The sequence below is a fragment of the Harpia harpyja genome, chromosome 9, assembly GCF_026419915.1.
Source record: "Harpia harpyja isolate bHarHar1 chromosome 9, bHarHar1 primary haplotype, whole genome shotgun sequence".
Lineage (NCBI taxonomy): Eukaryota > Metazoa > Chordata > Aves > Accipitriformes > Accipitridae > Harpia > Harpia harpyja.
The window spans coordinates 30,145,965-30,171,371 of NC_068948.1; positions in this window are offsets into that span (position 1 = coordinate 30,145,965).

Below are 25,407 nucleotides of genomic sequence, written 5' to 3' on the forward strand. Positions count from 1 at the left end.
CTTTGTCTTCGGCGGCCGAGCCCTCGTCGAAGAAAAGGTCCCCGGCGGGCCGAGCTCTCGTCGAAGAAAAGGTCCCCGGCGGCCGAGCCCTCGTCGAAGAAAAGGTCCCCGGCGGCCGAGCCCTCGTCGAAGAAATGTCCTCGGTGGCCGAGCCCTCGTCGAAAACTTTTCTTCGGCGGCCGAGCCCTCGTCGAAGAAAAGGTCCCCGGCGGCCGAGCCCTCGTCGAAAACTTTTTCTTCGGCGGCCGAGCACTCGTCGAAGAAAAGGTCCCCGGCGGCGAGCCCTCGTCGAAGAAAAGGTCCCCGGCGGCCGAGCCCTCGTCGAAGAAAAGGTCCCCGGCGGCCGAGCCCTCGTCCGAAAACTTTTTCTTCGGCGGGCCGAGCCCTCGTCGAAGAAAAGGTCCCCGGCGGCCGAGCCCTCGTCGAAGAAAAGGTCCCCCGGCGGCCGAGCCCTCGTCGAAAACTTTTTCTTCGGCGGCCGAGCCCTCGTCGAAGAAAAGGTCCCCGGCGGCCGAGCCCCTCGTCGAAGAAAAGGTCCCCGGCGGCCGAGCCCCTCGTCGAAGAAAAGGTCCCCCGGCGGCCGAGCCCTCGTCGAAAACTTTTTCTTCGGCGGCCCGAGCCCTCGTCGAAGAAAAGGTCCCCGGCGGCCGAGCCCTCGTCGAAAACTTTTTCTTCGGCGGCCGAGCCCTCGTCGAAGAAAAGGTCCCCGGCGGCCGAGCCCTCGTCGAAAACTTTTTCTTCGGTGGCCGAGCCCTCGTCGAAGAAAAGGTCCCCGGCGGCCGAGCCCCTCGTCGAAAACTTTTTCTTCGGCGGCCTGAGCCCCTCGTCGAAGAAAAGGTCCCCCGGCGGCCGAGCCCTCGTCGAAAACTTTTTCTTCGGCGGCCGAGCCCTCGTCGAAGAAAAGGTCCCCGGCGGCCGAGCCCTCGTCGAAGAAAAGGTCCCCGGCGGCCGAGCCCTCGTCGAAAACTTTTTCTTCGGCGGCCGAGCCCTCGTCGAAGAAAAGGTCCCCGGCGGCCGAGCCCTCGTCGAAAACTTTTTCTTCGGTGGCCGAGCCCTCGTCGAAGAAAAGGTCCCCGGCGGCCGAGCCCTCGTCGAAGAAAAGGTCCCCGGCGGCCGAGCCCTCGTCGAAAACTTTTTCTTCGGCGGCCGAGCCCTCGTCGAAGAAAAGGTCCCCGGCAGCCGAGCCCTCGTCGAAAACTTTTTCTTCGCTGGCCGAGCCCTCGTCGAAGAAAAAGTCCCCGGCGGCCGAGCCCTCGTCGAAAACTTTTTCTTCGGCGGCCGAGCCCTCGTCGAAGAAAAGGTCCCCGGCGGCCGAGCCCTCGTCGAAAACTTTTTCTTCGGCGGCCGAGCCCTCGTCGAAGAAAAGGTCCCCGGCGGCCGAGCCCTCGTCGAAAACTTTTTCTTCGGCGGCCGAGCCCTCGTCGAAGAAAAGGTCCCCGGCGGCCGAGCTCTCGTCGAAGAAAAGGTCCCCGGCGGCCGAGCCCTCGTCGAAGAAAAGGTCCCCGGCGGTCGAGCCCTCGTCGAAGAAAAGGTCCCCGGTGGCCGAGCCCTCGTCGAAAACTTTTTCTTCGGCGGCCGAGCCCTCGTCGAAGAAAAGGTCCCCGGCGGCCGAGCCCTCGTCGAAAACTTTTTCTTCGGCGGCCGAGCCCTCGTCGAAGAAAAGGTCCCCGGCGGCCGAGCCCTCGTCGAAGAAAAGGTCCCCGGCGGCCGAGCCCTCGTCGAAAATTTTTTGTTCGGCAGCCGAGCCCTCGTCGAAGAAAAGGTCCCCGGCGGCCGAGCCCTCGTCGAAGAAAAGGTCCCCGGCGGCCGAGCCCTCGTCGAAAACTTTTTCTTCGGCGGCCGAGCCCTCGTCGAAGAAAAGGTCCCCGGCGGCCGAGCCCTCGTCGAAGAAAAGGTCCCCGGCGGCCGAGCCCTCGTCGAAGAAAAGGTCCCCGGCGGCCGAGCCCTCGTCGAAAACTTTTTCTTCGGCGGCCGAGCCCTCGTCGAAGAAAAGGTCCCCGGCGGCCGAGCCCTCGTCGAAAACTTTTTCTTCGGCGGCCGAGCCCTCGTCGAAGAAAAGGTCCCTGGCGGCCGAGCCCTCGTCGAAGAAAAGGTCCCCGGCGGCCGAGCCCTCGTCGAAGAAAAGGTCCCCAGCGGCCGAGCCCATCGTCGAAGAAAAGGTCCCCGGCGGCCGAGCCCTCGTCGAAGAAAAGGTCCCCGGCGGCCGAGCCCTCGTCGAAGAAAAGGTCCCCAGCGGCCGAGCCTTTGTCGAAGAAAAGGTCCCCGGCGGCCGAGCCCTCGTCGAAATCTTTTTCTTCGGCGGCCGAGCCCTCGTCAAAGAAAAGGTCCCCGGCGGCCGAGCCCTCGTCGAAAACTTTTTCTTCGGCGGCCGAGCCGTCGTCGAAGAAAAGATCCCCGGCGGCCGAGCCCTCGTCGAAAACTTTTTCTTCGGCGGCCGAGCCCTCGTCGAAGAAAAGGTCCCCGGCGGCCGAGCCCTCGTCGAAAAGTTTTTCTTCGGTGGCCGAGCCGTCGTCGAAGAAAAGGTCCCCGGCGGCCGAGCCCTCGTCAAAAACTTTTTCTTCGGCGGCCGAGCCCTCGTCGAAGAAAAGGTCCCCGGCGGCCGAGCCCTCGTCGAAGAAAAGGTCCCCGGCGGCCGAGCCCTCGTCGAAGAAAAGGTCCCCGGCGGCCGAGCCCTCGTCGAAAACTTTTTCTTCGGCGGCCGAGCCCTCGTCGAAGAAAAGGTCCCCGGCGGCCGAGCCCTCGTCGAAGAAAAGGTCCCCGGCGGCCGAGCCCTCGTCGAAAACTTTTTCTTCGGCGGCCGAGCCCTCGTCGAAGAAAAGGTCCCCGGCGGCCGAGCCCTCGTCGAAAACTTTTTCTTCGGCGGCCGAGCCCTCGTCGAAGAAAAGGTCCCCGGCGGCCGAGCCCTCGTCGAAAACTTTTTCTTCGGCGGCCGAGCCCTCGTCGAAGAAAAGGTCCCCGGCGGCCGAGCTCTCGTCGAAGAAAAGGTCCCCGGCGGCCGAGCCCTCGTCGAAGAAAAGGTCCCCGGCGGCCGAGCCCTCGTCGAAGAAAAGGTCCCCGGCGGCCGAGCCCTCGTCGAAGAAAAGGTCCCCGGTGGCCGAGCCCTCGTCGAAAACTTTTTCTTCGGCGGCCGAGCCCTCGTCGAAGAAAAGGTCCCCGGCGGCCGAGCCCTCGTCGAAAACTTTTTCTTCGGCGGCCGAGCACTCGTCGAAGAAAAGGTCCCCGGCGGCCGAGCCCTCGTCGAAGAAAAGGTCCCCGGCGGCCGAGCCCTCGTCGAAAACTTTTTCTTCGGCGGCCGAGCCCTCGTCGAAGAAAAGGTCCCCGGCGGCCGAGCCCTCGTCGAAGAAAAGGTCCCCGGCGGCCGAGCCCTCGTCGAAAACTTTTTCTTCGGCGGCCGAGCCCTCGTCGAAGAAAAGGTCCCCGGCGGCCGAGCCCTCGTCGAAAACTTTTCTTCGGCGGCCGAGCCCTCGTCGAAGAAAAGGTCCCCGGCGGCCGAGCCCTCGTCGAAGAAAAGCTCCCCGGCGGCCGAGCCCTCGTCAAAAAATTTTTCTTCGGCGGCCGAGCCCTCGTCGAAGAAAAGGTCCCCGGCGGCCGAGCCCTCGTCGAAGAAAAGGTCCCCGGCGGCCGAGCCCTCGTCGAAAACTTTTTCTTCGGCGGCCAAGCCCTCGTCGAAGAAAAGGTCCCCGGCGGCCGAGCCCTCGTCGAAGAAAAGGTCCCCGGCGGCCGAGCCCTCGTGGAAGAAAAGGTCCCCGGCGGCCGAGCCCTCGTCGAAAACTTTTTCTTCGGCGGCCGAGCCCTCGTTGAAGAAAAGGTCCCCGGCGGCCGAGCCCTCGTCGAAAACTTTTTCTTCGGCGGCCGAGCCCTCGTCGAAGAAAAGGTCCCCGGCGGCCGAGCCCTCGTCGAAAACTTTTTCTTCAGCGGCCGAGCCCTCGTCGAAGAAAAGGTCCCCGGCGGCCGAGCCCTCGTCGAAGAAAAGGTCCCCGGCGGCCGAGCCCTCGTCGAAGAAAAGGTTCCCAGCGGCCGAGCCTTCGTCGAAGAAAAGGTCCCCGGCGGCCGAGCCCTCGTCGAAATCTTTTTCTTCGGCGGCCGAGCCCTCGTCAAAGAAAAGGTCCCCGGCGGCCGAGCCCTCGTCGAAAACTTTTTCTTCGGCGGCCGAGCCCTCGTCGAAGAAAAGGTCCCCGGCGGCCGAGCCCTCGTCGAAGAAAAGGTCCCCGGCGGCCGAGCCCTCGTCGAAAACTTTTTCTTCGGCGGCCGAGCCCTCGTCGAAGAAAAGGTCCCCGGCAGCCGAGCCCTCGTCGAAAAATTTTTCTTCGCTGGCCGAGCCCTCGTCGAAGAAATGGTCCCCGGCGGCCGAGCCCTCGTCGAAGAAAAGGTCCCCGGCGGCCGAGCCCTCGTCGAAAACTTTTTCTTCGGCGGCCGAGCCCTCGTCGAAGAAAAGGTCCCCGGCGGCCGAGCCCTCGTCGAAAACTTTTTCTTCGGCGGCCGAGCCCTCGTCGAAGAAAAGGTCCCCGGCGGCCGAGCCCTCGTCGAAAACTTTTTCTTCGGCGGCCGAGCCCTCGTCGAAGAAAAGGTCCCTGGCGGCCGAGCTCTCGTCGAAGAAAAGGTCCCCGGCGGCCGAGCCCTCGTCGAAGAAAAGGTCCCCGGCGGCCGAGCCCTCGTCGAAGAAAAGGTCCCCGGCGGCCGAGCCCTCATCAAAAACTTTTTCTTCGGCAGCCGAGCCCTCGTCGAAGAAAAGGTCCCCGGCGGCCGAGCCCTCGTCGAAAACTTTTTCTTCGGCGGCCGAGCACTCGTCGAAGAAAAGGTCCCCGGCGGCCGAGCCCTCGTCGAAGAAAAGGTCCCCGGCGGCCGAGCCCTAGTCGAAAACTTTTTCTTCAGCGGCCGAGCCCTCGTCGAAGAAAAGGTCCCCGGCGGCCGAGCCCTCGTCGAAGAAAAGGTCCCCGGCGGCCGAGCCCTCGTCGAAAACTTTTTCTTCGGCAGCCGAGCCCTCGTCGAAGAAAAGGTCCCCGGCGGCCGAGCCCTCGTCGAAGAAAAGGTCCCCGGCGGCCGAGCCCTCGTCGAAGAAAAGGTCCCCGGCGGCCGAGCCCTCGTCGAAAACTTTTTCTTCGGCGGCCGAGCCCTCGTCGAAGAAAAGGTCCCCGGCGGCCGAGCCCTCGTCGAAAACTTTTTCTTCGGCGGCCGAGCCCTCGTCGAAGAAAAGGTCCCCGGCGGCCGAGCCCTCGTCGAAAACTTTTTCTTCGGCGGCTGAGCCCTCGTCGAAGAAAAGGTCCCCGGCGGCCGAGCCCTCGTCGAAGAAAAGGTCCCCGGCGGCCGAGCCCTCGTCGAAAACTTTTTCTTCGGCGGCCGAGCCCTCGTCGAAGAAAAGGTCCCCGGCGGCCGAGCCCTCGTCGAAAACTTTTTCTTCGGCGGCCGAGCCCTCGTCGAAGAAAAGGTCCCCGGCGGCCGAGCCCTCGTCGAAGAAAAGGTCCCCGGCGGCCGAGCCCTCGTCGAAAACTTTTTCTTCGGCGGGCCGAGCCCTCGTCGAAGAAAAGGTCCCCGGCGGCCGAGCCCTCGTCGAAGAAAAGGTCCCCGGCGGCCGAGCCCTCGTCGAAAACTTTTTCTTCGGCGGCCAAGCCCTCGTCGAAGAAAAGGTCCCCGGCGGCCGAGCCCTCGTCGAAGAAAAGGTCCCCGGCGGCCGAGCCCTCGTCGAAGAAAAGGTCCCCGGCGGCCAAGCCCTCGTCGAAAACTTTTTCTTCGGCGGCCGAGCACTCATCGAAGAAAAGGTCCCCGGCGGCCGAGCCCTCGTCGAAAACTTTTTCTTCGGCGGCCGAGCCCTCGTCGAAGAAAAGGTCCCCGGCGGCCGAGCCCTCGTCGAAAACTTTTTCTTCAGCGGCCGAGCCCTCGTCGAAGAAAAGGTCCCCGGCGGCCGAGCCCTCGTCGAAGAAAAGGTCCCCGGCGCCCGAGCCCTCGTCGAAGAAAAGGTCCCCAGCGGCCGAGCCTTCGTCGAAGAAAAGGTCCCCGGCGGCCGAGCCCTCGTCGAAATCTTTTTCTTCGGCGGGCCGAGCCCTCGTCAAAGAAAAGGTCCCCGGCGGCCGAGCCCTCGTCGAAAACTTTTTCTTCGGCAGCCGAGCCCTCGTCGAAGAAAAGGTCCCCGGCGGCCGAGCCCTCGTCGAAGAAAAGGTCCCCGGCGGCCGAGCCCTCGTCGAAAACTTTTTCTTCGGCGGCCGAGCCCTCGTCGAAGAAAAGGTCCCCGGCAGCCGAGCCCTCGTCGAAAACTTTTTCTTCGGCGGCCGAGCCCTCGTCGAAGAAAAGGTCCCCGGCGGCCGAGCCCTCGTCGAAAACTTTTTCTTCGGCGGCCGAGCCCTCGTCGAAGAAAAGGTCCCCGGCGGCCGAGCCCTCGTCGAAAACTTTTTCTTCGGCGGCCGAGCCCTCGTCGAAGAAAAGGTCCCCGGCGGCCGAGCCCTCGTCGAAAACTTTGTCTTCGGCGGCCGAGCCCTCGTCGAAGAAAAGGTCCCCGGCGGCCGAGCTCTCGTCGAAGAAAAGGTCCCCGGCGGCCGAGCCCTCGTCGAAGAAAAGGTCCCCGGCGGCCGAGCCCTCGTCGAAGAAAAGGTCCTCGGTGGCCGAGCCCTCGTCGAAAACTTTTTCTTCGGCGGCCGAGCCCTCGTCGAAGAAAAGGTCCCCGGCGGCCGAGCCCTCGTCGAAAACTTTTTCTTCGGCGGCCGAGCACTCGTCGAAGAAAAAGGTCCCCGGCGGCCGAGCCCTCGTCGAAGAAAAGGTCCCCGGCGGCCGAGCCCTCGTCGAAGAAAAGGTCCCCGGCGGCCGAGCCCTCGTCGAAAACTTTTTCTTCGGCGGCCGAGCCCTCGTCGAAGAAAAGGTCCCCGGCGGCCGAGCCCTCGTCGAAGAAAAGGTCCCCGGCGGCCGAGCCCTCGTCGAAAACTTTTTCTTCGGCGGCCGAGCCCTCGTCGAAGAAAAGGTCCCCGGCGGCCGAGCCCTCGTCGAAGAAAAGGTCCCCGGCGGCCGAGCCCTCGTCGAAGAAAAGGTCCCCGGCGGCCGAGCCCTCGTCGAAAACTTTTTCTTCGGCGGCCGAGCCCTCGTCGAAGAAAAGGTCCCCGGCGGCCGAGCCCTCGTCGAAAACTTTTTCTTCGGCGGCCGAGCCCTCGTCGAAGAAAAGGTCCCCGGCGGCCGAGCCCTCGTCGAAAACTTTTTCTTCGGCGGATGAGCCCTCGTCGAAGAAAAGGTCCCCGGCGGCCGAGCCCTCGTCGAAGAAAAGGTCCCCGGCGGCCGAGCCCTCGTCGAAAACTTTTTCTTCGGCGGCCGAGCCCTCGTCGAAGAAAAGGTCCCCGGCGGCCGAGCCCTCGTCGAAAACTTTTTCTTCGGCGGCCGAGCCCTCGTCGAAGAAAAGGTCCCCGGCGGCCGAGCCCTCGTCGAAGAAAAGGTCCCCGGCGGCCGAGCCCTCGTCGAAAAATTTTTCTTCGGCGGCCGAGCCCTCGTCGAAGAAAAGGTCCCCGGCGGCCGAGCCCTCGTCGAAGAAAAGGTCCCCGGCGGCCGAGCCCTCGTCGAAAACTTTTTCTTCGGCGGCCGAGCCCTCGTCGAAGAAAAGGTCCCCGGCAGCCGAGCCCTCCTCGAAGAAAAGGTCCCCGGCGGCCGAGCCCTCGTCGAAGAAAAGGTCCCCGGCGGCCGAGCCCTCGTCGAAGAAAAGGTCCCCGGCGGCCGAGCCCTCGTCGAAAAAAAGGTCCCCGGCGGCCGAGCCCTCGTCGAAAACTTTTTCTTCGGCGGCCGAGCCCTCGTCGAAGAAAAGGTCCCCGGCGGCCGAGCCCTCGTCGAAGAAAAGGTCCCCGGCGGCCGAGCCCTCGTCGAAAACTTTTTCTTCGGCGGCCGAGCCCTCGTCGAAGAAAAGGTCCCCGGCGGCCGAGCCCTCGTCGAAGAAAAGGTCCCCGGCGGCCGAGCCCTCGTCGAAGAAAAGGTCCCCGGCGGCCGAGCCCTCGTCGAAAACTTTTTCTTCGGCAGCCGAGCCCTCGTCGAAGAAAAGGTCCCCGGCGGCCGAGCCCTCGTCGAAGAAAAGGTCCCCGGCGGCCGAGCCCTCGTCGAAAACTTTTTCTTCGGCGGCCGAGCCCTCGTCGAAGAAAAGGTCCCCGGCGGCCGAGCCCTCGTCGAAAACTTTTTCTTCGGCGGCCGAGCCCTCGTCGAAGAAAAGGTCCCCGGCGGCCGAGCCCTCGTCGAAAACTTTTTCTTCGGCGGCCGAGCCCTCGTCGAAGAAAAGGTCCCCGGCGGCCGAGCCCTCGTCGAAAACTTTTTCTTCGGCGGCCGAGCCCTCGTCGAAGAAAAGGTCCCTGGCGGCCGAGCTCTCGTCGAAGAAAAGGTCCCCGGCGGCCGAGCCCTCGTCGAAGAAAAGGTCCCCGGCGGCCGAGCCCTCGTCGAAGAAAAGGTCCCCGGCGGCCGAGCCCTCATCAAAAACTTTTTCTTCGGCAGCCGAGCCCTCGTCGAAGAAAAGGTCCCCGGCGGCCGAGCCCTCGTCGAAAACTTTTTCTTCGGCGGCCGAGCACTCGTCGAAGAAAAGGTCCCCGGCGGCCGAGCCCTCGTCGAAGAAAAGGTCCCCGGCGGCCGAGCCCTAGTCGAAAACTTTTTCTTCAGCGGCCGAGCCCTCGTCGAAGAAAAGGTCCCCGGCGGCCGAGCCCTCGTCGAAGAAAAGGTCCCCGGCGGCCGAGCCCTCGTCGAAAACTTTTTCTTCGGCAGCCGAGCCCTCGTCGAAGAAAAGGTCCCCGGCGGCCGAGCCCTCGTCGAAGAAAAGGTCCCCGGCGGCCGAGCCCTCGTCGAAGAAAAGGTCCCCGGCGGCCGAGCCCTCGTCGAAAACTTTTTCTTCGGCGGCCGAGCCCTCGTCGAAGAAAAGGTCCCCGGCGGCCGAGCCCTCGTCGAAAACTTTTTCTTCGGCGGCCGAGCCCTCGTCGAAGAAAAGGTCCCCGGCGGCCGAGCCCTCGTCGAAAACTTTTTCTTCGGCGGCTGAGCCCTCGTCGAAGAAAAGGTCCCCGGCGGCCGAGCCCTCGTCGAAGAAAAGGTCCCCGGCGGCCGAGCCCTCGTCGAAAACTTTTTCTTCGGCGGCCGAGCCCTCGTCGAAGAAAAGGTCCCCGGCGGCCGAGCCCTCGTCGAAAACTTTTTCTTCGGCGGCCGAGCCCTCGTCGAAGAAAAGGTCCCCGGTGGCCGAGCCCTCGTCGAAGAAAAGGTCCCCGGCGGCCGAGCCCTCGTCGAAAACTTTTTCTTCGGCGGCCGAGCCCTCGTCGAAGAAAAGGTCCCCGGCGGCCGAGCCCTCGTCGAAGAAAAGGTCCCCGGCGGCCGAGCCCTCGTCGAAAACTTTTTCTTCGGCGGCCAAGCCCTCGTCGAAGAAAAGGTCCCCGGCGGCCGAGCCCTCGTCGAAGAAAAGGTCCCCGGCGGCCGAGCCCTCGTCGAAGAAAAGGTCCCCGGCGGCCGAGCCCTCGTCGAAGAAAAGGTCCCCGGCGGCCAAGCCCTCGTCGAAAACTTTTTCTTCGGCGGCCGAGCACTCATCGAAGAAAAGGTCCCCGGCGGCCGAGCCCTCGTCGAAAACTTTTTCTTCGGCGGCCGAGCCCTCGTCGAAGAAAAGGTCCCCGGCGGCCGAGCCCTCGTCGAAAACTTTTTCTTCAGCGGCCGAGCCCTCGTCGAAGAAAAGGTCCCCGGCGGCCGAGCCCTCGTCGAAGAAAAGGTCCCCGGCGCCCGAGCCCTCGTCGAAGAAAAGGTCCCCAGCGGCCGAGCCTTCGTCGAAGAAAAGGTCCCCGGCGGCCGAGCCCTCGTCGAAATCTTTTTCTTCGGCGGCAGAGCCCTCGTCAAAGAAAAGGTCCCCGGCGGCCGAGCCCTCGTCGAAAACTTTTTCTTCGGCGGCCGAGCCCTCGTCGAAGAAAAGGTCCCCGGCGGCCGAGCCCTCGTCGAAGAAAAGGTCCCCGGCGGCCGAGCCCTCGTCGAAAACTTTTTCATCGGCGGCCGAGCCCTCGTCGAAGAAAAGGTCCCCGGCAGCCGAGCCCTCGTCGAAAACTTTTTCTTCGGCGGCCGAGCCCTCGTCGAAGAAAAGGTCCCCGGCGGCCGAGCCCTCGTCGAAAACTTTTTCTTCGGCGGCCGAGCCCTCGTCGAAGAAAAGGTCCCCGGCGGCCGAGCCCTCGTCGAAAACTTTTTCTTCGGCGGCCGAGCCCTCGTCGAAGAAAAGGTCCCCGGCGGCCGAGCCCTCGTCGAAAACTTTGTCTTCGGCGGCCGAGCCCTCGTCGAAGAAAAGGTCCCCGGCGGCCGAGCTCTCGTCGAAGAAAAGGTCCCCGGCGGCCGAGCCCTCGTCGAAGAAAAGGTCCCCGGCGGCCGAGCCCTCGTCGAAGAAAAGGTCCTCGGTGGCCGAGCCCTCGTCGAAAACTTTTTCTTCGGCGGCCGAGCCCTCGTCGAAGAAAAGGTCCCCGGCGGCCGAGCCCTCGTCGAAAACTTTTTCTTCGGCGGCCGAGCACTCGTCGAAGAAAAGGTCCCCGGCGGCCGAGCCCTCATCGAAGAAAAGGTACCCGGCGGCCGAGCCCTCGTCGAAGAAAAGGTCCCCGGCGGCCGAGCCCTCGTCGAAAACTTTTTCTTCGGCGGCCGAGCCCTCGTCGAAGAAAAGGTCCCCGGCGGCCGAGCCCTCGTCGAAAACTTTTTCTTCGGCGGCCGAGCCCTCGTCGAAGAAAAGGTCCCCGGCGGCCGAGCCCTCGTCGAAGAAAAGGTCCCCAGCGGCCGAGCCTTCGTCGAAGAAAAGGTCCCCGGCGGCCGAGCCCTCGTCGAAAACTTTTTCTTCAGCGGCCGAGCCCTCGTCGAAGAAAAGGTCCCCGGCGGCCGAGCCCTCGTCGAAAGCTTTTTCTTCGGCGGCCGAGCCCTCGTCGAAGAAAAGGTCCCCGGCGGCCGAGCCCTCGTCGAAGAAAAGGTCCCCAGCGGCCGAGCCCTCGTCGAAAACTTTTTCTTCGGCGGCCGAGCCCTCGTGGAAGAAAAGGTCCCCGGCGGCCGAGCCCTCGTCGAAAACTTTTTCTTCGGCGGCCGAGCCCTCGTTGAAGAAAAGGTCCCCGGCGGCCGAGCCCTCGTCGAAAACTTTTTCTTCGGCGGCCGAGCCCTCGTCGAAGAAAAGGTCCCCGGCGGCCGAGCCCTCGTCGAAGAAAAGGTACCCGGCGGCCGAGCCCTCGTCGAAAACTTTTTCTTCGGCGGCCGAGCCCTCGTCGAAGAAAAGGTCCCCGGCGGCCGAGCCCTCGTCGAAAACTTTTTCTTCGGCGGCCGAGCCCTTGTCGAAGAAAAGGTCCCCGGCGGCCGAGCCCTCGTCGAAGAAAAGGTCCCCAGCGGCCGAGCCCTCGTCGAAAACTTTTTCTTCGGCGGCCGAGCCCTCGTGGAAGAAAAGGTCCCCGGCGGCCGAGCCCTCGTCGAAAACTTTTTCTTCGGCGGCCGAGCCCTCGTTGAAGAAAAGGTCCCCGGCGGCCGAGCCCTCGTCGAAAACTTTTTCTTCGGCGGCCGAGCCCTCGTCGAAGAAAAGGTCCCCGGCGGCCGAGCCCTCGTCGAAGAAAAGGTCCCCGGCGGCCGAGCCCTCGTCGAAGAAAAGGTCCCCGGCGGCCGAGCCCTCGTCGAAAACTTTTTCTTCGGCAGCCGAGCCCTCGTCGAAGAAAAGGTCCCCGGCGGCCGAGCCCTCGTCGAAGAAAAGGTCCCCGGCGGCCGAGCCCTCGTCGAAGAAAAGGTCCCCGGCGGCCGAGCCCTCGTCGAAAACTTTTTCTTCGGCGGCCGAGCCCTCGTCGAAGAAAAGGTCCCCGGCGGCCGAGCCCTCGTCGAAAACTTTTTCTTCGGCGGCCGAGCCCTCGTCGAAGAAAAGGTCCCCGGCGGCCGAGCCCTCGTCGAAAACTTTTTCTTCGGCGGCTGAGCCCTCGTCGAAGAAAAGGTCCCCGGCGGCCGAGCCCTCGTCGAAGAAAAGGTCCCCGGCGGCCGAGCCCTCGTCGAAAACTTTTTCTTCGGCGGCCGAGCCCTCGTCGAAGAAAAGGTCCCCGGCGGCCGAGCCCTCGTCGAAAACTTTTTCTTCGGCGGCCGAGCCCTCGTCGAAGAAAAGGTCCCCGGTGGCCGAGCCCTCGTCGAAGAAAAGGTCCCCGGCGGCCGAGCCCTCGTCGAAAACTTTTTCTTCGGCGGCCGAGCCCTCGTCGAAGAAAAGGTCCCCGGCGGCCGAGCCCTCGTCGAAGAAAAGGTCCCCCGGCGGCCGAGCCCTCGTCGAAAACTTTTTCTTCGGCGGCCAAGCCCTCGTCGAAGAAAAGGTCCCCGGCGGCCGAGCCCTCGTCGAAGAAAAGGTCCCCGGCGGCCGAGCCCTCGTCGAAGAAAAGGTCCCCGGCGGCCGAGCCCTCGTCGAAGAAAAGGTCCCCGGCGGCCAAGCCCTCGTCGAAAACTTTTTCTTCGGCGGCCGAGCACTCATCGAAGAAAAGGTCCCCGGCGGCCGAGCCCTCGTCGAAAACTTTTTCTTCGGCGGCCGAGCCCTCGTCGAAGAAAAGGTCCCCGGCGGCCGAGCCCTCGTCGAAAACTTTTTCTTCAGCGGCCGAGCCCTCGTCGAAGAAAAGGTCCCCGGCGGCCGAGCCCTCGTCGAAGAAAAGGTCCCCGGCGCCCGAGCCCTCGTCGAAGAAAAGGTCCCCAGCGGCCGAGCCTTCGTCGAAGAAAAGGTCCCCGGCGGCCGAGCCCTCGTCGAAATCTTTTTCTTCGGCGGCAGAGCCCTCGTCAAAGAAAAGGTCCCCGGCGGCCGAGCCCTCGTCGAAAACTTTTTCTTCGGCGGCCGAGCCCTCGTCGAAGAAAAGGTCCCCGGCGGCCGAGCCCTCGTCGAAGAAAAGGTCCCCGGCGGCCGAGCCCTCGTCGAAAACTTTTTCTTCGGCGGCCGAGCCCTCGTCGAAGAAAAGGTCCCCGGCAGCCGAGCCCTCGTCGAAAACTTTTTCTTCGGCGGCCGAGCCCTCGTCGAAGAAAAGGTCCCCGGCGGCCGAGCCCTCGTCGAAAACTTTTTCTTCGGCGGCCGAGCCCTCGTCGAAGAAAAGGTCCCCGGCGGCCGAGCCCTCGTCGAAAACTTTTTCTTCGGCGGCCGAGCCCTCGTCGAAGAAAAGGTCCCCGGCGGCCGAGCCCTCGTCGAAAACTTTTTCTTCAGCGGCCGAGCCCTCGTCGAAGAAAAGGTCCCCGGCGGCCGAGCCCTCGTCGAAGAAAAGGTCCCCGGCGGCCGAGCCCTCGTCGAAAACTTTTTCTTCGGCAGCCGAGCCCTCGTCGAAGAAAAGGTCCCCGGCGGCCGAGCCCTCGTCGAAGAAAAGGTCCCCGGCGGCCGAGCCCTCGTCGAAGAAAAGGTCCCCGGCGGCCGAGCCCTCGTCGAAAACTTTTTCTTCGGCGGCCGAGCCCTCGTCGAAGAAAAGGTCCCCGGCGGCCGAGCCCTCGTCGAAAACTTTTTCTTCGGCGGCCGAGCCCTCGTCGAAGAAAAGGTCCCCGGCGGCCGAGCCCTCGTCGAAAACTTTTTCTTCGGCGGCTGAGCCCTCGTCGAAGAAAAGGTCCCCGGCGGCCGAGCCCTCGTCGAAGAAAAGGTCCCCGGCGGCCGAGCCCTCGTCGAAAACTTTTTCTTCGGCGGCCGAGCCCTCGTCGAAGAAAAGGTCCCCGGCGGCCGAGCCCTCGTCGAAAACTTTTTCTTCGGCGGCCGAGCCCTCGTCGAAGAAAAGGTCCCCGGTGGCCGAGCCCTCGTCGAAGAAAAGGTCCCCGGCGGCCGAGCCCTCGTCGAAAACTTTTTCTTCGGCGGCCGAGCCCTCGTCGAAGAAAAGGTCCCCGGCGGCCGAGCCCTCGTCGAAGAAAAGGTCCCCGGCGGCCGAGCCCTCGTCGAAAACTTTTTCTTCGGCGGCCAAGCCCTCGTCGAAGAAAAGGTCCCCGGCGGCCGAGCCCTCGTCGAAGAAAAGGTCCCCGGCGGCCGAGCCCTCGTCGAAGAAAAGGTCCCCGGCGGCCGAGCCCTCGTCGAAGAAAAGGTCCCCGGCGGCCAAGCCCTCGTCGAAAACTTTTTCTTCGGCGGCCGAGCACTCATCGAAGAAAAGGTCCCCGGCGGCCGAGCCCTCGTCGAAAACTTTTTCTTCGGCGGCCGAGCCCTCGTCGAAGAAAAGGTCCCCGGCGGCCGAGCCCTCGTCGAAAACTTTTTCTTCAGCGGCCGAGCCCTCGTCGAAGAAAAGGTCCCCGGCGGCCGAGCCCTCGTCGAAGAAAAGGTCCCCGGCGCCCGAGCCCTCGTCGAAGAAAAGGTCCCCAGCGGCCGAGCCTTCGTCGAAGAAAAGGTCCCCGGCGGCCGAGCCCTCGTCGAAATCTTTTTCTTCGGCGGCAGAGCCCTCGTCAAAGAAAAGGTCCCCGGCGGCCGAGCCCTCGTCGAAAACTTTTTCTTCGGCGGCCGAGCCCTCGTCGAAGAAAAGGTCCCCGGCGGCCGAGCCCTCGTCGAAGAAAAGGTCCCCGGCGGCCGAGCCCTCGTCGAAAACTTTTTCTTCGGCGGCCGAGCCCTCGTCGAAGAAAAGGTCCCCGGCAGCCGAGCCCTCGTCGAAAACTTTTTCTTCGGCGGCCGAGCCCTCGTCGAAGAAAAGGTCCCCGGCGGCCGAGCCCTCGTCGAAAACTTTTTCTTCGGCGGCCGAGCCCTCGTCGAAGAAAAGGTCCCCGGCGGCCGAGCCCTCGTCGAAAACTTTTTCTTCGGCGGCCGAGCCCTCGTCGAAGAAAAGGTCCCCGGCGGCCGAGCCCTCGTCGAAAACTTTGTCTTCGGCGGCCGAGCCCTCGTCGAAGAAAAGGTCCCCGGCGGCCGAGCCCTCGTCGAAGAAAAGGTCCCCGGCGGCCGAGCCCTCGTCGAAGAAAAGGTCCCCGGCGGCCGAGCCCTCGTCGAAGAAAAGGTCCTCGGTGGCCGAGCCCTCGTCGAAAACTTTTTCTTCGGCGGCCGAGCCCTCGTCGAAGAAAAGGTCCCCGGCGGCCGAGCCCTCGTCGAAAACTTTTTCTTCGGCGGCCGAGCACTCGTCGAAGAAAAGGTCCCCGGCGGCCGAGCCCTCATCGAAGAAAAGGTACCCGGCGGCCGAGCCCTCGTCGAAGAAAAGGTCCCCGGCGGCCGAGCCCTCGTCGAAAACTTTTTCTTCGGCGGCCGAGCCCTCGTCGAAGAAAAGGTCCCCGGCGGCCGAGCCCTCGTCGAAAACTTTTTCTTCGGCGGCCGAGCCCTCGTCGAAGAAAAGGTCCCCGGCGGCCGAGCCCTCGTCGAAGAAAAGGTCCCCAGCGGCCGAGCCTTCGTCGAAGAAAAGGTCCCCGGCGGCCGAGCCCTCATCGAAAAATTTTTCTTCAGCGGCCGAGCCCTCGTCGAAGAAAAGGTCCCCGGCGGCCGAGCCCTCGTCGAAAGCTTTTTCTTCGGCGGCCGAGCCCTCGTCGAAGAAAAGGTCCCCGGCGGCCGAGCCCTCGTCGAAGAAAAGGTCCCCAGCGGCCGAGCCCTCGTCGAAAACTTTTTCTTCGGCGGCCGAGCCCTCGTGGAAGAAAAGGTCCCCGGCGGCCGAGCCCTCGTCGAAAACTTTTTCTTCGGCGGCCGAGCCCTCGTTGAAGAAAAGGTCCCCGGCGGCCGAGCCCTCGTCGAAAACTTTTTCTTCGGCGGCCGAGCACTCGTCGAAGAAAAGGTCCCCGGCGGCCGAGCCCTCGTCGAAGAAAAGGTACCCGGCGGCCGAGCCCTCGTCGAAAACTTTTTCTTCGGCGGCCGAGCCCTCGTCGAAGAAAAGGTCCCCGGCGGCCGAGCCCTCGTCGAAAACTTTTTCTTCGGCGGCCGAGCCCTTGTCGAAGAAAAGGTCCCCGGCGGCCGAGCCCTCGTCGAAGAAAAGGTCCCCAGCGGCCGAGCCCTCGTCGAAAACTTTTTCTTCGGCGGCCGAGCCCTCGTGGAAGAAAAGGTCCCCGGCGGCGAGCCCTCGTCGAAAACTTTTTCTTCGGCGGCCGAGCCCTCGTTGAAGAAAAGGTCCCCGGCGGCCGAGCCCTCGTCGAAAACTTTTTCTTCGGCGGCCGAGCCCTCGTCGAAGAAAAGGTCCCCGGCGGCCGAGCCCTCGTCGAAGAAAAGGTCCCCGGCGGCCGAGCCCTCGTCGAAAACTTTTTCTTCGGCGGCCGAGCCCTCGTCGAAGAAAAGGTCCCCGGCGGCCGAGCCCTCGTCGAAAACTTTTTTTTCGGCGGCCGAGCCCTCGTCGAAGAAAAGGTCCCCGGCGGCCGAGCCCTCGTCGAAGAAAAGGTCCCCGGCGGCCGAGCCCTCGTCGAAGAAAAGGTCCCCGGCGGCGCAGCCCTCGTCGAAAACTTTTTCTTCGGCGGCCGAGCCCTCGTCGAAGAAAAGATCCCCGGCGGCCGAGCCCTCGTCGAAGAAAAGGTCCCCGGCGGCCGAGCCCTTGTCGAAGAAAAGGTCCCCAGCGGCCGAGCCCTCGTCGAAAATTTTTTCTTAGGCAGCCGATTCCTCGTCGAAAATTTTTTCTTCAGCAGCCAAACCCTCGTCGCAGAAAAGGTCCCCAGCAGCCCCAGCCCAAGGCACCTTCCTTGTGGGAGATCTAGCCGAATCTTTGCTGTTTTGGAAAAAACTCTGCCGAGAACGAGTGCCATTAGACGTTCCGTCTCTGTGAAAGCACAGATCACCAGTGCTGTTTTGCCTATGAATAGGCTGCCAAGGGAAGGTCAAGATGAGCAACAGCTTTCAAGGCTGGCACCTTCCTTGTGGGAGAACTAGCCAGACGACTAGCATTTCAGAAAATGGCTATGCCGAGAATGAGCGTGATGAGATGTTCCGTCTCTGGGAAAGCACAGATCCCCAGTGCTGTTGTGCCTGTGAATAGGCAGCCAAGGGAAGTTGAACACCAGCAACAGCTTTCAGGGCTGGCACCTTCCTTGATGGAGAAGGAGCCAGAAGTTTGGCATTTCGGAAACAGGATCTGCCGAGAACCAGCGCCATGAGACGTTCAGTCTCTGGGAAAGCACAGATCCCCAGTGCTGTTGTACCTGTGAATAGGCTGCCAAGGGAAGGTGACCACCACCAACAGCTACCAGGGCTGGCACCTTCCTTGCTGGAGAATGAGAGGGACATTTGACATTTGGGAAACAAGCTCTGCCGAGACAACAGCGAGGAGATGTTCTGTCTCTAAGAAAGCACAGAACCCACTGCTGTTGTGCCTGTGAATAGGCTGCCAAGGGAAGGTGAAGACCAGCAACAGCTTTCAGGGCTGGCACCTTCCTTGCTGGAGAAGGAGCCGGACGTTTGACATATCGGAAACAGGCTCTGAAGAGGACAAGCTCGATGAGATATACTGTCTCTGGGAAAGCACAGATCCCCAGTGCTGTTGTGCTTGTAAATAGGCTGCCAAGGGAAGGTGAACACCAGCAACAGCTATCAGGGCTGGCACCTTCCTTGCTGGAGAAGGAGCTGGATGTTTTGCATTTCGGAATCAGGATCTGCCGAGAACCAGCGCCATGACACGTTCGGTCTCTGGGAAAGCACAGATCACCAGTGCTGTTGTGCTTGTGAATAGCATACCAAGGGAAGGTCAAGAAGAGCAACAGCTTTCAAGGCTGGCACCTTCCTTGTGGGAGATCTAGCCGGACATCTGGCATTTCAGAAAAAGGCTATGCCGAGAACAAGCGAGATGAGATGTTCAGTCTCTGGGAAAGCACAGATCCCCAGTGCTGTTGTGCCTGTGAATAGGTTGCCAAGGGAAGGTGAACACCAGCAAGAGCTACCAGGGCTGGCACCTTCCTTGCTGGAGAATGAGAGGGACATTTGACATTTGGGAAACAAGCTCTGCCGAGACAACAGCGAGGAGATGTTCTGTCTCTAAGAAAGCACAGAACCCACTGCTGTTGTGCCTGTGAATAGGCTGCCAAGGGAAGGTGAAGACCAGCAACAGCTTTCAGGGCTGGCACCTTCCTTGCTGGAAAAGGAGCAGGATGTTTGGCATTGCAGAAAAAGGCTATGCCGAGAACGAGCGCGATGATTTTTTCCATCTCTGAGAAAGCACAGATCCCCAGTGCTGTTGTGCCTGTGAATAGTCTGCCAAGGGAAGGTGAACACCAGCAAGAGCTTTCAGGGCTGGCACCTTCCTTGCTGGAGAAGGAGCTGGATGTTTTGCATTTCGGAAACAGGATCTGCCGAGAACCAGCGCCATGACACGTTCGGTCTCTGGGAAAGCACAGATCCCCAGTGCTGTTGTGCCTGTGAATAGGCTGCCAAGGGAAGGTGAAGACCAGCAACAGCTTTCAGGGCTGGCACATTCCTTGTGGGAGATCTAGCCGGACGACTAGCATTTCAGAAAATGGCTATGCCGAGAACGAGCGTGATGAGACTTTCCGTCTCTGAGAAAGCACAGATCCCCAGTGCTGTTGTGCCTGTGAATAGGCTGCCAAGGGAAGGTGACCACCACCAACAGCTATCAGGGCTGGCGCCTTCCTTGTGGGAGAGCTAGCTGGACGTTTGACATTACAGAAAAAGGGTATGCCGAGAACAAGAGTGAGGAGATGTACTGTCTCTGGGTAAGCACAGGACCCCCTGCTGTTGTGCCTGTGAATAGGCTGCCAAGGGAAAGTGAACACCAGCAACAGCTTTCAGGGCTGGCACCTTCCTTGCTGGAGAAGGAGCCAGACGTTTGGCATTTCGGAAACAGGATCTGATTAGAACAAGCGCCATGAGACCTTCGGTGTCTGGGAAAGCACAGATCCCCAGTGCTGTTGTGCCTGTGAATAGGCTGCCAAGGGAAGGTGAAGACCAGCAACAGCTTTCAGGGCTGGCACCTTCCCTGTGGGAGAAGTACCCAGACGTTTAACATTTCGGAAAAAGGCTCTGCCAAGAACAAGATCGAGGAGATGTTCCATCTCTGGGAAAGCACAGATCCCCAGTGCTGTTGTGCCTGTGAATAGGCTGCCAAGGGAAGGTGACCACCACCAACAGCTACCAGGGCTGGCACCTTCCTTTCTGGAGAATGAGAGGGACATTTGACATTTGGGAAACAAGCTCTGCCGAGACAACAGCGAGGTGACGTTCTGTCTCTAAGAAAGCACAGAACCCACTGCTGTTGTGCCTGTGAATATTCTGCCAAGGGAAGGTGAAGACCAGCAACAGCTTTCAGGGCTGGCACCTTCCTTGCTGGAGAAGGAGCCGGACATTTGACATATCGGAAAAAGGCTATGACGAGAACGAGCGCCATGATATGCTCCGTCTCTGTGAAAGCACAGATCCCCAGTGCTGTTGTGCCTGTGAATAGGCTGCCAACGGAAGGTGACCACCACCAACAGCTATCAGGGCTGGCGCCTTCCTTGTGGGAGAGCTAGCTGGACGTTTGACATTACAGAAAAATAGTATGCCGAGAACAAGAGTGAGGAGATGTACTGTCTCTGGGTAAGCACAGGACCCCCTGCTGTTGTGCCTGTGAATAGGCTGCCAAGGGAAAGTGAACACCAGCAACAGCTTTCAGGGCTGGCACATTCCTTGTGGGAGATCTAGCCGGACGACTAGCATTTCAGAAAAAGGCTATGCCGAGAACAAGCGAGATGAGATGTTCAGTCTCTGGGAAAGCACAGATCCCCAGTGCTGTTGTGCCTGTGAATAGGCAGCCAAGGGAAGGTGAACACCAGCAACAGCTTTCAGGGCTGGCACCTTCCTTGCTGGAGAAGGAGCAGGATGTTTGGCATTTCAGAAAAAGGCTATGCCGAGAACGAGCGCGATGATTTTTTCCATCTCTGAGAAAGCACAGATCCCCAGTGCTGTTGTGCCTGTGAATAGGCTGCCAAGGGAAGGTGAACACCAGCAAGAGCTTTCAGGGCTGGCACCTTCCTTGCTGGAGAAGGAGCTGGATGTTTTTCATTTCGGAAACAGGATCTGCCGAGAACCAGCGCCATGAGACGTTCGGTCTCTGGGAAAGCACAGATCCCCAGTGCTGTTGTGCCTGTGAATAGGCTGCCAAGGGAAGGTGACCACCACCAACAGCTACCAGGGCTGGCACCTTCCTTGCTGGAGAATGAGAGGGACATTTGACATTTGGGAAACAATCTCTGCCGAGACAACAGCGAGGAGATGTTCTGTCTCTAAGAAAGCACAGAACCCACTGCTGTTGTGCCTGTGAATATTCTGCCAAGGGAAGGTGAAGACCAGCAACAGCTTTCAGGGCTGGCACCTTCCTTGCTGGAGAAGGAGCCGGACATTTGACATATCGGAAAAAAGGCTATGACGAGAACGAGCGCCATGATATGCTCCGTCTCTGTGAAAGCACAGATCCCCAGTGCTGTTGTGCCTGTGAATAGGCTGCCAAGGGAAGGTGACCACCACCAACAGCTACCAGGGCTGGCACCTTCCTTTTGGGAGATCTAGCTGGACGTTTGACATTGCAGAAAAAGGGTATGCCGAGAACAAGAGCGAGGAGATGTACTGTCTCTGGGTAAGCACAGGACCCCCTGCTGTTGTGCCTGTAAATAGGCTGCCAAGGGAAGGTGAAGACCAGCAACAGCTTTCAGGGCTGGCACCTTCCTTGCTGGAAAAGGAGCCGGACGTTTGACATATCGGAAACAGGCTCTGAAGAGGACAAGCTCGATGAGATATACTGTCTCTGGGAAAGCACAGATCCCCAGTGCTGTTGTGCCTGTGAATAGGCAGCCAAGGGAAGGTGAACACCAGCAACAGCTTTCAGGGCTGGCACCTTCCCTGTGGGAGAAGTACGCGGATGTTTAACATTTTGAAAACAGGCTCTGCCAAGAACAAGATCGAGGAGATGTTCCATCTCTGAGAAACAACAGATCCCCAGTGCTATTGTGCCTGTGAATGACCTGCCAAGGGATGGTGAAGACCAGCAACAGCTTTAAGGCCTGACATCTTCCTTCCTGGAGAATGAGAGGGACATTTGATATTTGGGAAACAGGCTCTGCCGCGAAAAGAGCAAGGAGATGTTCCGTCTCTGGGAAAGCCCAGAACCCACTGCTGTTGTGCCTGTAAATAGGCTGCCAAGGGAAGGTGAAGACCAGCAACAGCTTTCAGGACTGGCACCTTCCTTGATGGAGAAGGACCCAAAAGTTTGGCATTTCGGAAACAGGATCTACCGAGAACCAGCGCCATGAGACGTTTGGTCTCTGGGAAAGCACAGTTCCCCAGTGCTGTTGTGCTTGTAAATAGGCTGCCAAGGGAAGGTGAACACCAGCAACAGCCTTCAGGGCTGGCACCTTCCTTGCTGGAGAAGGAGCTGGATGTTTTGCATTTCGGAAACAGGATCTGATTAGAACAAGCGCCATGACACGTTCGGTCTCTGGGAAAGCACAGATCCCCAGTGCTGTTGTGCCTGTGAATAGGCTGCTAAGGGAAGGTGAAGACCAGCAACAGCTTTCAGGGCTGGCACCTTCCTTGCTGGAGAAGGCGCTGGATGTTTGGCATTTCGGAGAAAGGATCTGCCGAGAACCAGCGCCATGAGACGTTCGGTCTCTGGGAAAGCACAGATCCCCAGTGCTGTTGTGCCTGTGAATAGGCTGCCAAGGGAAGGTGACCACCACCAACAGCTATCAGGGCTGGCGCCTTCCTTGTGGGAGATCTAGCTGGACGTTTGACATTACAGAAAAAGGGTATGCCGAGAACAAGAGTGAGGAGATGTACTGTCTCTGGGTAAGCACAGGACCCCCTGCTGTTGTGCCTGTGAATAGGCTGCCAAGGGAAAGTGAACACCAGCAACAGCTTTCAGGGCTGGCACCTTCCTTGCTGGAGAAGGAGCCAGACGTTTGGCATTTCGGAAACAGGATCTGATTAGAACAAGCGCCATGAGACTTTCGGTGTCTGGGAAAGCACAGATCCCCAGTGCTGTTGTGCCTGTGAATAGGCTGCCAAGGGAAGGTGAAGACCAGCAACAGCTTTCAGGGCTGGCACCTTCCTTGCTGGAGAAGGCGCTGGATGTTTGGCATTTTGGAAACAGGATCTGCCGAGAACCAGCGCCATGAGACGTTCGGTCTCTGGGAAAGCACAGATCCCCAGTGCTGTTGTGCCTGTGAATAGGCTGCCAAGGGAAGGTGACCACCACCAACAGCTACCAGGGCTGGCACCTTCCTTTCTGGAGAATGAGAGGGACATTTGACATTTGGGAAACAAGCTCTGCCGAGACAACAGCGAGGTGATGTTCTGTCTCTAAGAAAGCACAGAACCCACTGCTGTTGTGCCTGTGAATATTCTGCCAAGGGAAGGTGAAGACCAGCAACAGCTTTCAGGGCTGGCACCTTCCTTGCTGGAGAAGGAGCCGGACATTTGACATATCGGAAACAGTCTCTGAAGAGGACAAGCTCGATGAGATATACCGTCTCTGGGAAAGCACAGATCCCCAGTGCTGTTGTGCCTGTGAATAGGCTGCCAAGGGAAGGTGACCACCACCAACAGCTATCAGGGCTGGCGCCTTCCTTGTGGGAGAGCTAGCTGGACGTTTGACATTACAGAAAAAGGGTATGCCGAGAACAAGAGTGAGGAGATGTACTGTCTCTGGGTAAGCACAGGACCCCCTGCTGTTGTGCCTGTGAATAGGCTGCCAAGGGAAAGTGAACACCAGCAACAGCTTTCAGGGCTGGCACATTCCTTGTGGGAGATCTAGCCGGACGACTAGCATTTCAGAAAAAGGCTATGCCGAGAACAAGCGAGATGAGATGTTCAGTCTCTGGGAAAGCACAGATCCCCAGTGCTGTTGTGCCTGTGAATAGGCAGCCAAGGGAAGGTGAACACCAGCAACAGCTTTCAGGGCTGGCACCTTCCTTGCTGGAGAATGAGAGGGACATTTGACATTTGGGAAACAAGCTCTGCCGAGACAACAGCGAGGAGATGTTCTGTCTCTAAGAAAGCACAGAACCCACTGCTGTTGTGCCTGTGAATAGGCTGCCAAGGGAAGGTGAAGACCAGCAACAGCTTTCAGGGCTGGCACCTTCCTTGCTGGAAAAGGAGCAGGATGTTTGGCATTGCAGAAAAAGGCTATGCCGAGAACGAGCGCGATGATTTTTTCCATCTCTGAGAAAGCACAGATCCCCAGTGCTGTTGTGCCTGTGAATAGTCTGCCAAGGGAAGGTGAACACCAGCAAGAGCTTTCAGGGCTGGCACCTTCCTTGCTGGAGAAGGAGCTGGATGTTTTGCATTTCGGAAACAGGATCTGCCGAGAACCAGCGCCATGACACGTTCGGTCTCTGGGAAAGCACAGATCCCCAGTGCTGTTGTGCCTGTGAATAGGCTGCCAAGGGAAGGTGAAGACCAGCAACAGCTTTCAGGGCTGGCACATTCCTTGTGGGAGATCTAGCCGGACGACTAGCATTTCAGAAAATGGCTATGCCGAGAACGAGCGTGATGAGACTTTCCGTCTCTGAGAAAGCACAGATCCCCAGTGCTGTTGTGCCTGTGAATAGGCTGCCAAGGGAAGGTGACCACCACCAACAGCTATCAGGGCTGGCGCCTTCCTTGTGGGAGAGCTAGCTGGACGTTTGACATTACAGAAAAAGGGTATGCCGAGAACAAGAGTGAGGAGATGTACTGTCTCTGGGTAAGCACAGGACCCCCTGCTGTTGTGCCTGTGAATAGGCTGCCAAGGGAAAGTGAACACCAGCAACAGCTTTCAGGGCTGGCACCTTCCTTGCTGGAGAAGGAGCCAGACGTTTGGCATTTCGGAAACAGGATCTGATTAGAACAAGCGCCATGAGACCTTCGGTGTCTGGGAAAGCACAGATCCCCAGTGCTGTTGTGCCTGTGAATAGGCTGCCAAGGGAAGGTGAAGACCAGCAACAGCTTTCAGGGCTGGCACCTTCCCTGTGGGAGAAGTACCCAGACGTTTAACATTTCGGAAAAAGGCTCTGCCAAGAACAAGATCGAGGAGATGTTCCATCTCTGGGAAAGCACAGATCCCCAGTGCTGTTGTGCCTGTGAATAGGCTGCCAAGGGAAGGTGACCACCACCAACAGCTACCAGGGCTGGCACCTTCCTTTCTGGAGAATGAGAGGGACATTTGACATTTGGGAAACAAGCTCTGCCGAGACAACAGCGAGGTGACGTTCTGTCTCTAAGAAAGCACAGAACCCACTGCTGTTGTGCCTGTGAATATTCTGCCAAGGGAAGGTGAAGACCAGCAACAGCTTTCAGGGCTGGCACCTTCCTTGCTGGAGAAGGAGCCGGACATTTGACATATCGGAAAAAGGCTATGACGAGAACGAGCGCCATGATATGCTCCGTCTCTGTGAAAGCACAGATCCCCAGTGCTGTTGTGCCTGTGAATAGGCTGCCAAGGGAAGGTGACCACCACCAACAGCTATCAGGGCTGGCGCCTTCCTTGTGGGAGAGCTAGCTGGACGTTTGACATTACAGAAAAAGGGTATGCCGAGAACAAGAGTGAGGAGATGTACTGTCTCTGGGTAAGCACAGGACCCCCTGCTGTTGTGCCTGTGAATAGGCTGCCAAGGGAAAGTGAACACCAGCAACAGCTTTCAGGGCTGGCACATTCCTTGTGGGAGATCTAGCCGGACGACTAGCATTTCAGAAAAAGGCTATGCCGAGAACAAGCGAGATGAGATGTTCAGTCTCTGGGAAAGCACAGATCCCCAGTGCTGTTGTGCCTGTGAATAGGCAGCCAAGGGAAGGTGAACACCAGCAACAGCTTTCAGGGCTGGCACCTTCCTTGCTGGAGAAGGAGCAGGATGTTTGGCATTTCAGAAAAAGGCTATGCCGAGAACGAGCGCGATGATTTTTTCCATCTCTGAGAAAGCACAGATCCCCAGTGCTGTTGTGCCTGTGAATAGGCTGCCAAGGGAAGGTGAACACCAGCAAGAGCTTTCAGGGCTGGCACCTTCCTTGCTGGAGAAGGAGCTGGATGTTTTTCATTTCGGAAACAGGATCTGCCGAGAACCAGCGCCATGAGACGTTCGGTCTCTGGGAAAGCACAGATCCCCAGTGCTGTTGTGCCTGTGAATAGGCTGCCAAGGGAAGGTGACCACCACCAACAGCTACCAGGGCTGGCACCTTCCTTGCTGGAGAATGAGAGGGACATTTGACATTTGGGAAACAATCTCTGCCGAGACAACAGCGAGGAGATGTTCTGTCTCTAAGAAAGCACAGAACCCACTGCTGTTGTGCCTGTGAATATTCTGCCAAGGGAAGGTGAAGACCAGCAACAGCTTTCAGGGCTGGCACCTTCCTTGCTGGAGAAGGAGCCGGACATTTGACATATCGGAAAAAAGGCTATGACGAGAACGAGCGCCATGATATGCTCCGTCTCTGTGAAAGCACAGATCCCCAGTGCTGTTGTGCCTGTGAATAGGCTGCCAAGGGAAGGTGACCACCACCAACAGCTACCAGGGCTGGCACCTTCCTTTTGGGAGATCTAGCTGGACGTTTGACATTGCAGAAAAAGGGTATGCCGAGAACAAGAGCGAGGAGATGTACTGTCTCTGGGTAAGCACAGG